Source organism: Pezoporus occidentalis, unplaced genomic scaffold (genome assembly GCF_034315485.1).
Source record: "Pezoporus occidentalis ecotype Australia unplaced genomic scaffold, CSIRO_AGI_Poc_V1 ctg53, whole genome shotgun sequence".
Classification (NCBI taxonomy): domain Eukaryota; kingdom Metazoa; phylum Chordata; class Aves; order Psittaciformes; family Psittacidae; genus Pezoporus; species Pezoporus occidentalis.
In genome coordinates, this window is record NW_026915866.1 from 1756710 (window position 1) to 1769965 (window position 13256).

The following is a 13256-nucleotide window of genomic DNA, read 5'->3' on the forward strand; positions in this document are numbered from 1 at the left end:
CTCCCTGCAGTGGCTGAGTTGTGCTTGAGAGTGGGCGGGAAAGGGAGTGGTCTTTCTCACTCTAGTGCTTCCTCTGTGGTGTCTGGTTTTGAGCACCTAAATTCTCCAAAACTAGGGGAAAAAAAACAGGTAACCCCCTGCCCTAGTCAGGGCATTATCTCCATTCCTTACTTAAGCTCTCTCTCTTTTACCTCAACAAAGCATTCCTGGTCTCATACATTTCCTGAGAAAATAGTGGATTAAAAGGCAAATAGGTTTGCTTCATGGGAAACCCAAGCACCATGTAGAAAAACAGAAGCTGGCGATATGCATAGCACTTATCACAGAAAAAAAAAATCCTTCTCAGGAGCCAATCATCCCAGTAATTTCTTCTCCTTTGGGAATTTTGGCAGTGCTGCAGCTCACAAACCTTTTTGCTTGCAGACATCGCTGCTGGCTGCTCTTTCGCAGTCACGGCTCTCTGCCTGTGCTCTCCCTTCATTTCTTGATCAGCTATTAAAATAGTCCAGAGGCACCACAGTAAGCAGAAACACAGGAAAATACGGGAACTTCTCCACTTAACTTGCCACACTGTCATGAAGACATCTGCTTAACACACCTCCCACTTCTTCTTTCAAGCAAACCACTCGCAATCAATTTGCTGCATCTTTTTGCGTGCAGGATCCCAGTGCCCAGTCTAATGAGTAAATAAGCTTTGAGAAACACCTTCATCAGGAGAGAAACCTCTCTTGTAGCACAGAGCCACATCTCATGGGTGAGAGGGGAAAATGAGTGGCCCAAATGTCCAACATTTTCCTTATTTTAAAAGGTTTGGATGAAAGAGCCCAGCTGAGGTTGTAGCTGAGGTCTGCAGGGATAGCTAATTTTGGCTGATTTCCCCATATTGGAGCAGTCTGAATTTCATAGCTGGAACTTCAAAAAGAGCCTCTGTTCTTTCCAATAAGAGCACTAGAATCTTCTAATAGCTAAGGTGCCTTGAGGTTCTCAGCATTCTCTTACGGAAGAGTCAGGGACAGCTTAGGGAAAGAAAACCATTCATTCTCTGTTCACACTGGAACAGCACTGGACCTGCTGAGTGAACTGTCCTGAGATGTTCACCCCAGGTAGGAAAACCCATTCCATGCCAGAGGCCTTGGGATTATGTGATAATGAAAATTTCTGGTGAAGTCAGCCTGTTACTGTCCATAGATTTCAGTGGAAAATTGAACAGCCTCGAGTTTTCATAAAACAGTTGGTCTGCAAGGTCTGAGACGTGATGGCTTTTTGCATGGCTATAAAGTCTCGTGGGTTTGCCAGTACAATGTCCATCATTGTTCATTTTAGGTATTTCCTCAATGTCCAAGAAAACTCGCACTGAAGAAGCCCTCTCATGTGGAAAGCAGTGCACAAAGACTGCTAAGACACAACCACGTGTCCTGGCTAGCCATATATCTTCCAATGTATTGTTTTCCGGAATGCTGACTCAGCACCAGGACACATGGCTTGGAGCAACCCTGAAGGCACAAAGGGAAACCTCAGGCAGACTGGAACTTCAAGCACTATTCCTCGCTGGAAGGAGAAAGGCCATCTCTGAGTCTTGCTTTCAAAGTGTTTCAGCTGTAAGAGAACCCCCCTTAACAGGAAGACAAACAGGCGTAAACCAACAGGGGGTTTCTCTGTGGGTGGACAAAGAGAGCAAAGCTTTCTGAAGATGGGCTCAGCATTGCTCCTGGCCAGCAAAGCTGCCCTGTTCCTAAGGCTGCTAGCGCAATAGTACTCCAGGGGACCTGAAAAAAACACAGCAACAGGAAAAGATGTGACACTTCTTATCAGTTACACTCCACAATGTGTCAATGAGCAAGTCCTAGTTTCCAGCTGTGGTGCACAGATCTCCTGGTCCCCATGTACTGGGACGTCTTCCTTTCCCTGCCAGGACTCCAGCTCACCCATGGTGTCACAGCTGGAAGATCTTTTGGGTGGAAGTGGAGTGGCCCCATCTGTGCTGCAATCAGCAACAAGAGAAATTCACCTGTGATGGAGCCAGGGGCAGCCAGTGCCAGAACCTTCTTCCTGCTTGGGGAAAGAGCAAAGGGTCATCCTTTGTCAGGCTCCAGGGATGGTAATAGCTGCTGCCTGTCAACAAGCTGCTTTGGTCAATGTTCACCTCCGTGGAAACTGCCCCTCCATGCACTGCAGACCCTCCTCCTGTCCCAGAGGGTGATGGCTTTGTTTGAAATGCACCTTTTCTCCACCAGCCCTCCCTTTTCTGCTGGAGCAGAGATGCTGACTGCCCATCAAAGCACCTGCCTCCTACCTCCAGGATTTCCCCTTGGCCCTGGGGACACTGTCGCCATCCCGACACCCCATCTCGCTATAGGAAGAGAATATACCTGGGGCCATAGGCGCCCTTTGTATTCAAAACAATACCATGAGATCCAACTCAAAACCCCCTCAAAATCCAGCTCCTCTTTCCTGGGAAGAGCAGATTAAAAGCATCAGCCATAAAGAATGACACACTAATGTGATCTCTTAACCATCCTCCATGGGACTTACCCCCACTGATAACATTTGGAGGCCCAAAGTATGATCTCAGTAGGATCCATCTACCTTGTAGGACTGAAGTGAAGGTTTAAATCACTAACGCGACCCCATGTAGAGGCAGCAGCCCCTCATCCCACCCTGGCTGCTGCGACAGGCTGCAAATCAGTATGCCAACCAGCGACAGGCACCGCTATTCTGCTATTCCTTTGCTTGGGGGACTGTGTCAAGGGGGGAGCTTGGTTCTCTGTACCCAAGAGCAACAGTGGCTGTTCAGAAATCATGGGATAATAGCCCTTTTGATGGATGCTCTGTTTGTGCTTTCGGGATGTAGCGGTTGTGGTGGGGCTGGGAGGGGGGAGGAGGCAGAAAGGCATATGACAGTGGCGATAACAAGTGAGCTTTGTATGCCATGGCCAGGGGCTCCCACAGCTGCTCCAGTCCCTTCTCCCACTTGAGGTAGTTTGGGTGGAAGAAGAGGCTACAAAAGCTCAAGAGAACAAGAGTGATAGATAGGATTTTAATGGTTCAGTCCCTGCATCTCTTTAAAAAGAAAAACTGCAGCAGAGCATCTCCTCCTGCCATTCAGGCAGGGGCTCTGGAGGGGACAGGCTGCTCTGGGCTGGTGGTCTGGCTGCTGTGGTGCCTTCTGGACAGGGAATGCCCTCAAACATGTCTGTCCCATTTGCTTCCTCTCCCTGTGTACTTGGTGAATACTTCCTGCCCATGCTGAGCAAGGCCTTCAGTTGCTTCTTGCCATCACTCAAGGGACTTGGTGTGAGAGGGAGCCTGGTGGTAACCTGGAGCATCCTCCGGGGAAAGGGCAGGATAGGCCTCTATCTCCAAACCAGCCTGTCCCAGGGAGCTGTGCAGGAAAAGGAACAAGCCTGGTGGTGGGCAGCATGGCACAGGAACAACCACCAGGGCACACAGTATCTAACCGATATTAACTCCATCTATCCCTGGCTTTATGTCACCTATCATCACCTACATGACTTGATAACAGTGTTTTTTCTTATGACCCTATTCTGTGTGGTTGGGGAGATAATGATGATAGCAGCTGGCTAGATTGCCAAAAAACACTCCCCCCCCCCCCCCCCCAAAAAAACAAAACAAAAAACACCCAAGCAGAAAACCCACACCCCAAAACCCATACGCGCTTTGTAATCTCTGTCCCAACAGGACACGAGCACAGCCTCACAGCCAGCCTGTATGGTTGCTCTTATTAAGCTCTGAACAGCTGGGGGATTTGGAGATGGATTAGCTAATACAATCCAGGCTCAATTAGCAAAGGAAGCATGGATATTCCAGCTCCCATCAGGACAGATGTGGGCAGGACCTCCAGAGGGTTAATCACAGGGCAACTGGTACTTCATCCACAAATAACCAAGCTGTCTGTGCCCCCCCCATCCCACCCATGGCTGCTGGTGGTGTGGGAATGCTTGCCCTTGCCAAACACCACCTTCCCCTCTGGACCTGGCCAAAACCCGCTTTCCTGCCCATGGGATGGAAGAGGGAAGGACTAACCACAGTGGGGAGGGAGAGCAGGCGTGCACGCAGGTGCAGAAAGCTGGCAGCCAAACAAAGGGAGATCGCAGGAGCAGATACGGGCACATGCAGGCTCCAGTCACAGCTTTCTATGAGCAAGACCAAAGGCAAGGAGAAGGGGGTGAAGGAAATGATTTCTCATTGATGGGAAGATGCTAATACGCACCAGCAATGGGATACCAGTGCTTCATTTGAAAGTGGGACTCCTGGTCAGGGCTTTTGCTGTCATGAATGCTCTTTGCTTGGCCAGCAGGGAAAAGCAACAGGCCCACTGGGCTGCTGGGGCATTCTTCAGGACAGACTTCCAAGCGCTTCCTGCCACTCTGGGATAAAGCAGGGCCCACATCTCTAAGCAGTTTAATGGGCACTGTCTTCCAAACTTACTTGCATACCAGTCTCCTTTAAAAGCTGAACCAAACCCTTGCGGATGCCAGTTGAGCATCCCCAGCCTCAGCTGGTTCCTCATTTCCAAAAGCTACCCTCAAATCTCTCACCTGCCTTTCCGGGTGTTTTAAAGACACATAACCCCTCATGTGCCGAGACACCCTTGCCAGAGACAGGCCTCCGCTTGCAGAGCTGGTGAACCGGTTCCTGGGGTGTGAGCTGCATGGGCAAGCTCTCCCACGCATAGATGGGTTTCGCATCGCCCTGCTGGAGACTGGCTGCCAAACACCAGCTCTGTGTGGAAATGGGCTTGGAAAGCATGGGTGGGGGGCACAAGCACTTGATGCTTTGGAAAAGGTTGCTCTCAAAGCCAGGGCTGACCAGTGCCAAAAAGCAAGATGCGAATGAATTCTTCAGTTCTCTGAAGACAGAGAGGTGGTGAGGGACAGGGCTTGGGCCAGGCAAAGTGACTGCACAGTAGATGCAGCAAACCATACATGCTTTCCCAGCCTTCCTTGGATGAGGAAGGGACAGTCTTTCAGAGCAAGCTAATGATCCTTGACCAGTGCCAAGCAAATGCAAACACATGTCAAGCACCTTCCAGGTGCCAGCTAGGGAAATAAACCCACCAGCCTCTTCCCAGTGCAGCTGCTGGGACTCTCACGGAAGAAGCACTGTGAGGAAGCTTTGCAATACCACATGGCTGCGTGTCAGAGTACCCCAGGGTCTGACACTCCAGCTGCACCCAGAAAGCATAGCTAGGTCTGGAAAATCCATTGCCATGGAAGGAGCAGACACACGGACACGAGGCACTGTAGGAGGGCACACCACTGATTTCTCCCTCTCTCCAATAGAACTGGCTTTTTCCCTTGTTCCTCAGCAGTGTCTGGTGTTTACCAGCACTGGGAAACATTTGCTCCTTGCACTCCTTCCAATGGAGCGTGGGAAAAGCTCTCACCCGAAACAAAAAAACACGGGAATTTGCTTTCAAGTCTATTCTTCTCACTCTTTTTCTCTCCAAGTGAAAAGCCCTGAGCTGGCTTTTTTATTTTGCAAGGCAAGTTTTCTGGCCAAGGGAAACTGGCATTTGTCTCTCATGCTGTCAGCAGAGTGACAGGCATCAGTACAAGCTGAGAGGCACTGGTAAAACAACCAGGACGGAGGGAGTGGTAGCAGTGCAGACAGGGCCTGTGTGTACCTCCCCCCCTTTTAGGTAAGGGCAATGGCACATTTCAGCTTCACTAGAAATAAACAAGGGCTTGATGTGGGGGGCACTTTGCTCTCAGAGGGTATGTAAAGCCCTTGGTCTGGTGCTTGGCTCGCTGAGGCAAGAAAAGAAGAAAGGAAAATTAGCATGAAAACAAAAATGGGGGTTGCCTTCCCTGCTTACTGGCTCTAGAGTGAAAAGATAGTGAACAGAAATACAAAAGCATCCTTCCCTGTCAGCAGCAACATCAGGGTTTCTCCCATCGCTCACCCAGCTACTGTGTGCTGGATCTGTCCAGCAAAGGCAGCCCCTGCACTGGGACATGGCACATGCAGGCATCAGGTGTCGTCAGCTCTGTGCTGAGGGCTGGGATGCAAATGTACACCAGTCCTTACCAGCACCTCAGCCTTCAGAGCGCTGGCAGGAGGAGGCTTCCCATCCCTCCAGCCTGTCTCCTCCCTTGGCCTCTCCACCTGGTCCAGGGCCCTCACTAGGCAAGCCTGCAGGAGGGCAAGTGGCCTATTTGTGACAAAGTGAGGGGGATGCAGGGAGGAAGGGAACTTGCAAGCACAAAGAGGCAAAGTCATGTGCTTCCTTGCCTGGGGGACCAATAAACTCTTCTCCAGAAAACAAGGCAACAGGAGTCTGCAGGACTCACAAGACAGCATCAAACCTGGAGAAAGCAGAGCTCTCTGGGAGCTGGCTGCTGCCCCCCTGCAGGCAAGTACTGCTGCAAAGGTGGTCCCCGTGCCCAAGGATGCTGCTAGGAGAGGAATAAAGGCACCCCTGCCCCCTCTCCTTCCCCCCCATTACCCCTCTTTCCAGTATTACAGGGCAACCGTGGGGACCAGCAAAAGGACAACTGTAAACCCTAATATGATCCAAGAGACCCACTCTATGCCCAGGCAAAAGATGGAGGAATACCCTTTATACCCCGAGGCCAAAGGCAGATCTCCCACACTTCCAAACCTCATCCTGCAAGTCACCTGGTGCCCCCAGCACAGTTCTTCTTGTGTGAAACTCCCTCTGCAAGAGGTGCCTTAGGTGAGCAGCTGCAGAGGCAGCCAGGTCCCAGAGGAGGTGTTTGCTCTCCCCATCTTCCCCACGCACACACCCTCCTTTTAATTGTTTGCGCATCAAGAAACAACTTGCCGTACCGCAGCTTCCCAAAGGGAGGCAGGCACTGAGCTAGTAACCTGAAACTGCCTCTCAGGGAGACAGACAGCACCCACCTCCCTCTGTTCCCACATCCTCTCCCTCTGCTCATCCCTGCCTGAGCAGCAGCCGCGTCCTCCCCGTGCTCTGCTCCTCTCTTCACTGTTAATGAGCCCAGAGCAAAAAAGCACAGAGCTGCCATTCAGGGCCTCTTCACACACCAAAACATCTCTGTGCATTAATAACCCCTTTCAAAAGCCCACTTCCTCGCACGCATCCCTCCCCCTCCAGCCCCCAATGCTTTTCAGGAGTGACTGTGATTCATCTGAGGTGCAAACAGCGCAGTAAAATTTTAATACAGCCTGAACATGATGTGAGAGCGATCAAGTGTCTTTTAAGCAGCCTGTCTGTCTCCAGCAACTGCTTTGAAGGCAAGATTGCTTCAGCGCTGCGTGAAGAGCTTCAAAGAGAATATTTGGGACTGATTTTGACATGACTCAGAGGAGGCAGCAAGCCTCCAAACACAGTTCCCTCAAAGGATGAGCGCTAACAGAGGAACGTGCCAGCTCGCTGGACCAGATGGGAAGGCCTAGGGGGACCAGAGCTACATGTACGTATAGGATACCTGCTGAGTGCTGTGACCTAGTCCCTGTCTCCACACACCGCCTTAGGGAAGACATTTTCCCAGCCACTGGTTGCATTGCATGCTAACAGCCCTGAGACCAGTGATCTGCCCCAGCTGTGATTTCAAGGGCTGGAAGGCAGGAGAGAGTTCTCCATGTGCCAGGGTACATGGGTTGATTGAAAAAGTATGGAAATAAGGCAAAGCACTTGGGTTAGCCCAAACAGAGATGCCGATAGCACCCAAGGACTCCTCTACAGCCAGTAAACAAAAGGCAAACAAAACTAGTGTCCCAGAAAGTGAGGACAGAGCGAAACAGAAGAGGTGTTTCCCAAGAGGAATTTCCCAAGGAGGATTTGAAAACCTCCATGAGCTCAGCCAGAAAATATCCCTCAGCTTTGCTGCTTCTTAGTGTCACACACTGTTCTTTGACTCACTGCCTACCCCCCAAAACCTGCAAACAGCACAGCACTGCCCTCACACAGGGAAATGCTCTGGCCATGGAGACCTTTGAACTCAGCCCGGCACCACAGAAGGCCAAAGCAAGAAGCTGAGGTCTGCACCTCCAGACATCCTGCCACAGGGGAGCTGGCACCTTCTGATGATGTTTTAGTGTCTGCTCTCACACCACAGGCAGAACATCAACCAAAATCTCTGTGTCCCAGGTAGCGGGGATCTGTGTTGGTACTGAGCAGCTTGCACAGCTCCTTCCCAGATCATCGCTTCCCATTTACCTGCCAAACTGGCCCCCGTGGTACATGTCATCCCTGGGCTGCTGGAAGGATGTTGGGAAGGTGCAGGCTGCAACCCTGCATATCCTGTGCCATCAGGAAAGGGAGGATGAAGACACTGAGAAGAGGGTAGAGTAAGTCTGAGTTGGTAAAACCCCTGGGGATACTGTAGTGTTCGACCTCCAAAACGGAGTGGCCTGACTCAAGTGAGGGGGACAAAGGCAGAGAGCCAAACCCAAGCACACAGCTGAAGGTGCATAGGCCCACACAGACTGGAAGTGCACAGACACACACTTCCAGGGCAGGGACAGTAGCCCTCATGATGTGGAAGGAAGGAATCTTTTGATATGAGTGCAAGGCAGCCCAAATGACTGCAGGGGGGATGTCTGGGGGAGTTCAGGCAGCTGACCTCTACTGCCCTGCAGAGACAAGCCTGAGAGGACCCCAGAGTGCACAGACCTGCACAGGGTTTGAGGGAGCACCACCACTGAGATGTAGGTTTACATGAAGGTGGTGCAATTTGTGAAGGTGATTTTGAGTCTGGAGCTATCCATGGAGGGGTATCAACCTGGTATCAGCTTCAGGGTCACTTCCTGCTCCAAAGAGACCATGCAGGGCTACATTCATGAGCAGGTTTCCCTGCAGAAATATGTTACTTAGCACAACTAGCATCTGTGCTGACACATTCTGAGGGTTTCAGTTACTCGGGGACGAGCAGCTGAAGCAATTGGCCTAGGAGCAACAAGTGCAGAGAGCAACCCACCCTAGGCTGCACCCAGCCTGAGAAATCCCAAAGGGGGCTTATGGGGGGGGGGGGGGGGGGGGGGGGGAACTGGGGGGGGGGAAATCAGTGGATTTCAGAGCTCAGATGTATTTGCAAGAGATTTGCAGACACGTCTCCTTTTACCTTTTACTGGAGTCACCCCCAGGAGGGAGCAGAGGCACCATCTCACCTGCAGCAGGGTTGTTTAAACGCAGTCAGCAGTCACTTAGCCTCCAGCAGGACTGGGCCAACCCTATAAACATATCAGCAAGGTGCCCAGGATGAGAACAAACCTTCTTACACCCAGTTTGGGCTCTCTCATTTGTGGGAAGATGCAAGACAGTGACTTATCTGCTTCCTGGAGGTCTGCTGCTCCTACCAGGCTGCAGTCAGCAGTACTCACAGGAGAATGGAGACAGCTGAATGCAAGCTGTTTCGGTGCAATGTGAGAAAACTGCAGCAAGACTCCATCAGCTCATGAGCACATTCAGTGGTAGCACACACACCCATGGGCACAGGAGTGTCTGTGAGGAAACGTCAGAGTTTCCGTGTGCTCACACCTCTTGTGTTTCAAAGCCACCTTCCAAACTAAGGATGACGGGAAAGTAGCCAGCAGTGCTGTGAGTAAACAATAGGTAGGAAGGCTGAGCAGGTGGTGTGACAGGAACGGATCGCAACATCAACAAAATGGGGCTTCAGCAAGGTCACCATCAGCACCTGCACGTAGGCAAAATCCCCCAAACCCTCTCCAGGAACTCAGTATGGTTGGGAGCCTCTCTAAGGTGTCTGTACAGTAATGCATGAAGTACAGGGAATAAACATGAGGACCTGGAGATCTGTGCGCAGAGCCATGATCTTGTGGTGGGTGGCTCCCATGACTAGAATGTAACAGAGGGATACAGGCTCATCAGGAAGGACATGACGGGAAGATGAAGAGCGGGAGTTGCCCTTCATATGAGAAAGCAGCTGTGGCATGTGGAGCTCAGCCTGGGGATGGATAAGGAACCAGATGAGAGCTTAGGTGCTAGGAGCAAAGGGAGAATGGGTAAAGGTGGGTGTCTGCTATAGACCATCTGACCAGGAAGAACAAGTGTATTAAGCTCTCTACAGAAAGGAGCAGCCTCATTTCACAGGCCCTGGTGTCCTGATGGGAGACTTCAATCACCATGATACATGCTGGAGGGACAGCACAGCAGGACATAAAGCAATCCAGAAGGCTCCCAAAGTGCACTGATCACAAATTCCTTTCCCAAGTGGCAGGGCAGCCAACAAGGAGAGCTACTCTGCTGGACCTCAAACTCACCAACAAGGAGGGGCTCACTGCAGATTCAGTGCTTTCTAGATCCTAGCTCTTGTATTGGACAGGCAGTGCACACTCATGCCTTCTTCAGCATACATGGATTTATCAGCCTTTTTCATACTGCCTCTCAGACATCCTCCTAGGCACTGCCTCAGGCTGCTGGTGTTCCCCCGTGGAGTGTATTCACAGCCTAAACAAAGCAGCACCTGGCAACAAACAGCATGCAGGAGTGAGACAAGGCACTACACATTGGAGCAGCACGGGTGAGAAGACTGGTTTATAAGCAGAGTGCAATACCATCTGTCCCTGGATGGCTATCACTGTAGAGAAGGCACATGTAGAGTGTGGTGAGAGCCCCACAAGCACTGAATCAGGCCAGGGACAGGAGACACCAGTTTGATCATTCCCAGGAGTGCCAAAATGCCAAGATACTGTGCCAGGCTGTAATGTGCAATAGTCACTGTACCGTGCCGGTTTGTACTGGTGTCTGTACAAACTGGCTCTCGGAGCAGTGCACCCACGGAGGGGTGAGAAGACACATAGTATGTTTCTGTGCTATCACCCTTCCCAGGGGCTGTTTTTGCTAAGTTAAGATTTGACCTCTCAAGAGCAACATCAGACAACCCAGGTCCCCCTTTGGTATTTTATCACTGGGCAGTGATTTATGGAGCAGTCTAGAAGCAGCTCCAGCCAAGGCAGACAAAAAGCCAGCTGGATCAGAACTGGATCTTGTTTGGCTTTGCAGCTATAGCTGACATCTAGTTGAACATCTCTTGGAAAGGGCAGTCTTGCAAAGACAAGCCTGCTGGAACATTACTGGGCTACAGACACCAGTCACCCAGTGAAATTCTCCATCTGGTATAATGCCAGACAAACTCAGAACCAAAAGGGAACCTCTGCCACAAAACCCCTCTACCTTCTTTAAAAACAAGTGTCAGGGTCTGGTACTGACTCTTCCTGAATGGAAAGGAAAGCCTTGCTCCCTAATTCCAGCTGCTGACCTTGTCTTGTAGCTATGTGTGCATGTGTCCCTCATGGAGATGGATCAAAACACAACTGGGAGCGGCTGCATTTAATGTGGGTAGAAAATGTTCAGAGCAGCTGAGAGCTGGAATTTGCGCTGTGAGTAAGACGAGCTCTTACAGAATGAGTTAGCGGATGTTTTAGGTGATTCATTGTCTTCTGATAACTGCCCAGCTCCTGAGGCATTGCTGGCATGCAAGGACAAGGTAGGTCTGAGTGAATCAGAGGGCCCAGGGAACAGTTATTGGTGATAGTTAGCAGAGACATGCACAAGTTTGTTAAGGGACCAGGCTGTAAACTGCCACCATTTTCCAAGGTCTGCAGTGCACTTCCTGGAAAAACTTGGTTTTCTTTGCTGCCAGATTCGGGGTGTGCCTTGGGAGGAAGCCCCTTGCTCCATCCTCCAAAGGCAGGCACTGGCGTGAAAGGCTAGAAGATCCAGGCTGAGCCATCTGTACGTGATACCTTCTGCCCGCTCTTCAAACACACGTCTGCTCTGTGCCAGGCAGTAAGAGACAACAAGGTCTTAGTGGTGCTGCCTGGATGACCCTCTGTGTCTCCAAAATATGGCAGCACCTTTCCTTCCCTTTCCTGCTGGCCTCCAAGATTCTTTGGCCTTGGTTTCTCTGCCAAACACCTAAGCTACAATAATTTGTTTGCCTCTACAGCTGCCAAGAGTATTTGACATCTTGAGTACCCACAGGTTGCTCTGGAGAGGCCAGATGAATGGCAAGGTCTGGAGGATAAAGTTGGCAACAAGGAGCACAGTACCAGCTCATACCTACATTACCACTAGCTTCTCACTTTAAACCAGAGGTCAGGCATTTGTCATGGAGCAAAAAGGAGCAAAAAACACAGAGCACTTTGCAATGCAGCTCAGTGGCCTTGCATATGTCCCAGGGCAGACTTTGTAATCATACCTTATCCTAGTTACTGCTGCAACAGCAAAGACAGCAAAACAACGGAACAGGAACCAGCACCCAGGGCATGTAGGGCAGTCCTGGCCATGGGAAAAGATGCAACCATTCCCAGCCTGGGCTATTAAATCACAGATTCTGGTGCTCAGGAAGCTCAGCAGCAAGCTTGCAAGTTCAGACATTTCTGTAAGGCTATTTCAAATGCAGTGGCAGGCCTGAGGGAGGAATGCAAGGTCAGCTCTTCTGCATATGCTGTGTTTCCATTGTACATATGAGCAATATAGGGCCACTTTACAGGGCACTAACACCTGGCCAAAGAAAAAGAAAGGACTGGTGTGCCCAAGTGCAATGCAGATGTGCTCCTGATGCAGGACAATAACCCAGCTTTGGTATGTGTTGGATATTTTCATGGCAGCATTGTCTGGAAGAGCCCTCCACAGTCTCTGGTCTAACTTCCATCTTGAAGCAAGACTGTCGCCAACACTGATGCAGACAGCTTTGTCTAACCAACACTCAGAAAGCCCCAAAAGTGGCAAGCCATCACCACCCCTCTGAAGAACTGTCCCAGGGCTGCTTCTCCTCTTAGGGAAGACATTTCCTAATGTCCAGGCTAAAATCCCAATGCTGCAAGGTAATTCCTTGCAAGCAGCTTTTTATAAAAGGGGGGAGGGAGGAAAAGAGAGGATCAGAGGAAAGATCTGAGAATTAGCAGAGCTCAAATGTTTGGAGGTGGCCTTAGACTGAATTAGCTAACTCTGTGTTTTCATTGTCAATGAGTGCCTACCAGTAAGAAGATAGCTTGTGTGCTGAAAAGCTAGTGATGGGACATGAGAAGCAACTGTAGGAGGGTGAGGAGGAAAGACCAAGGAGTGGGTGAGACTATCACTGTTGTTCATTGGAGGAAAACACATGGAAGAAGCTAATGACTCTGCTTCCTTTCTTGCATTTAATTTTCACATTAAAGTTGAATCTAGAGGCGAATAACTCACTGAAGGGATCAATTACCCTCCACAAACCACTAAGATAAAAAGATAACTAGCTGAGCCTTTGCAGTCTCCCTCTCAGGCACCTACAGCCAAGATCTTGCCC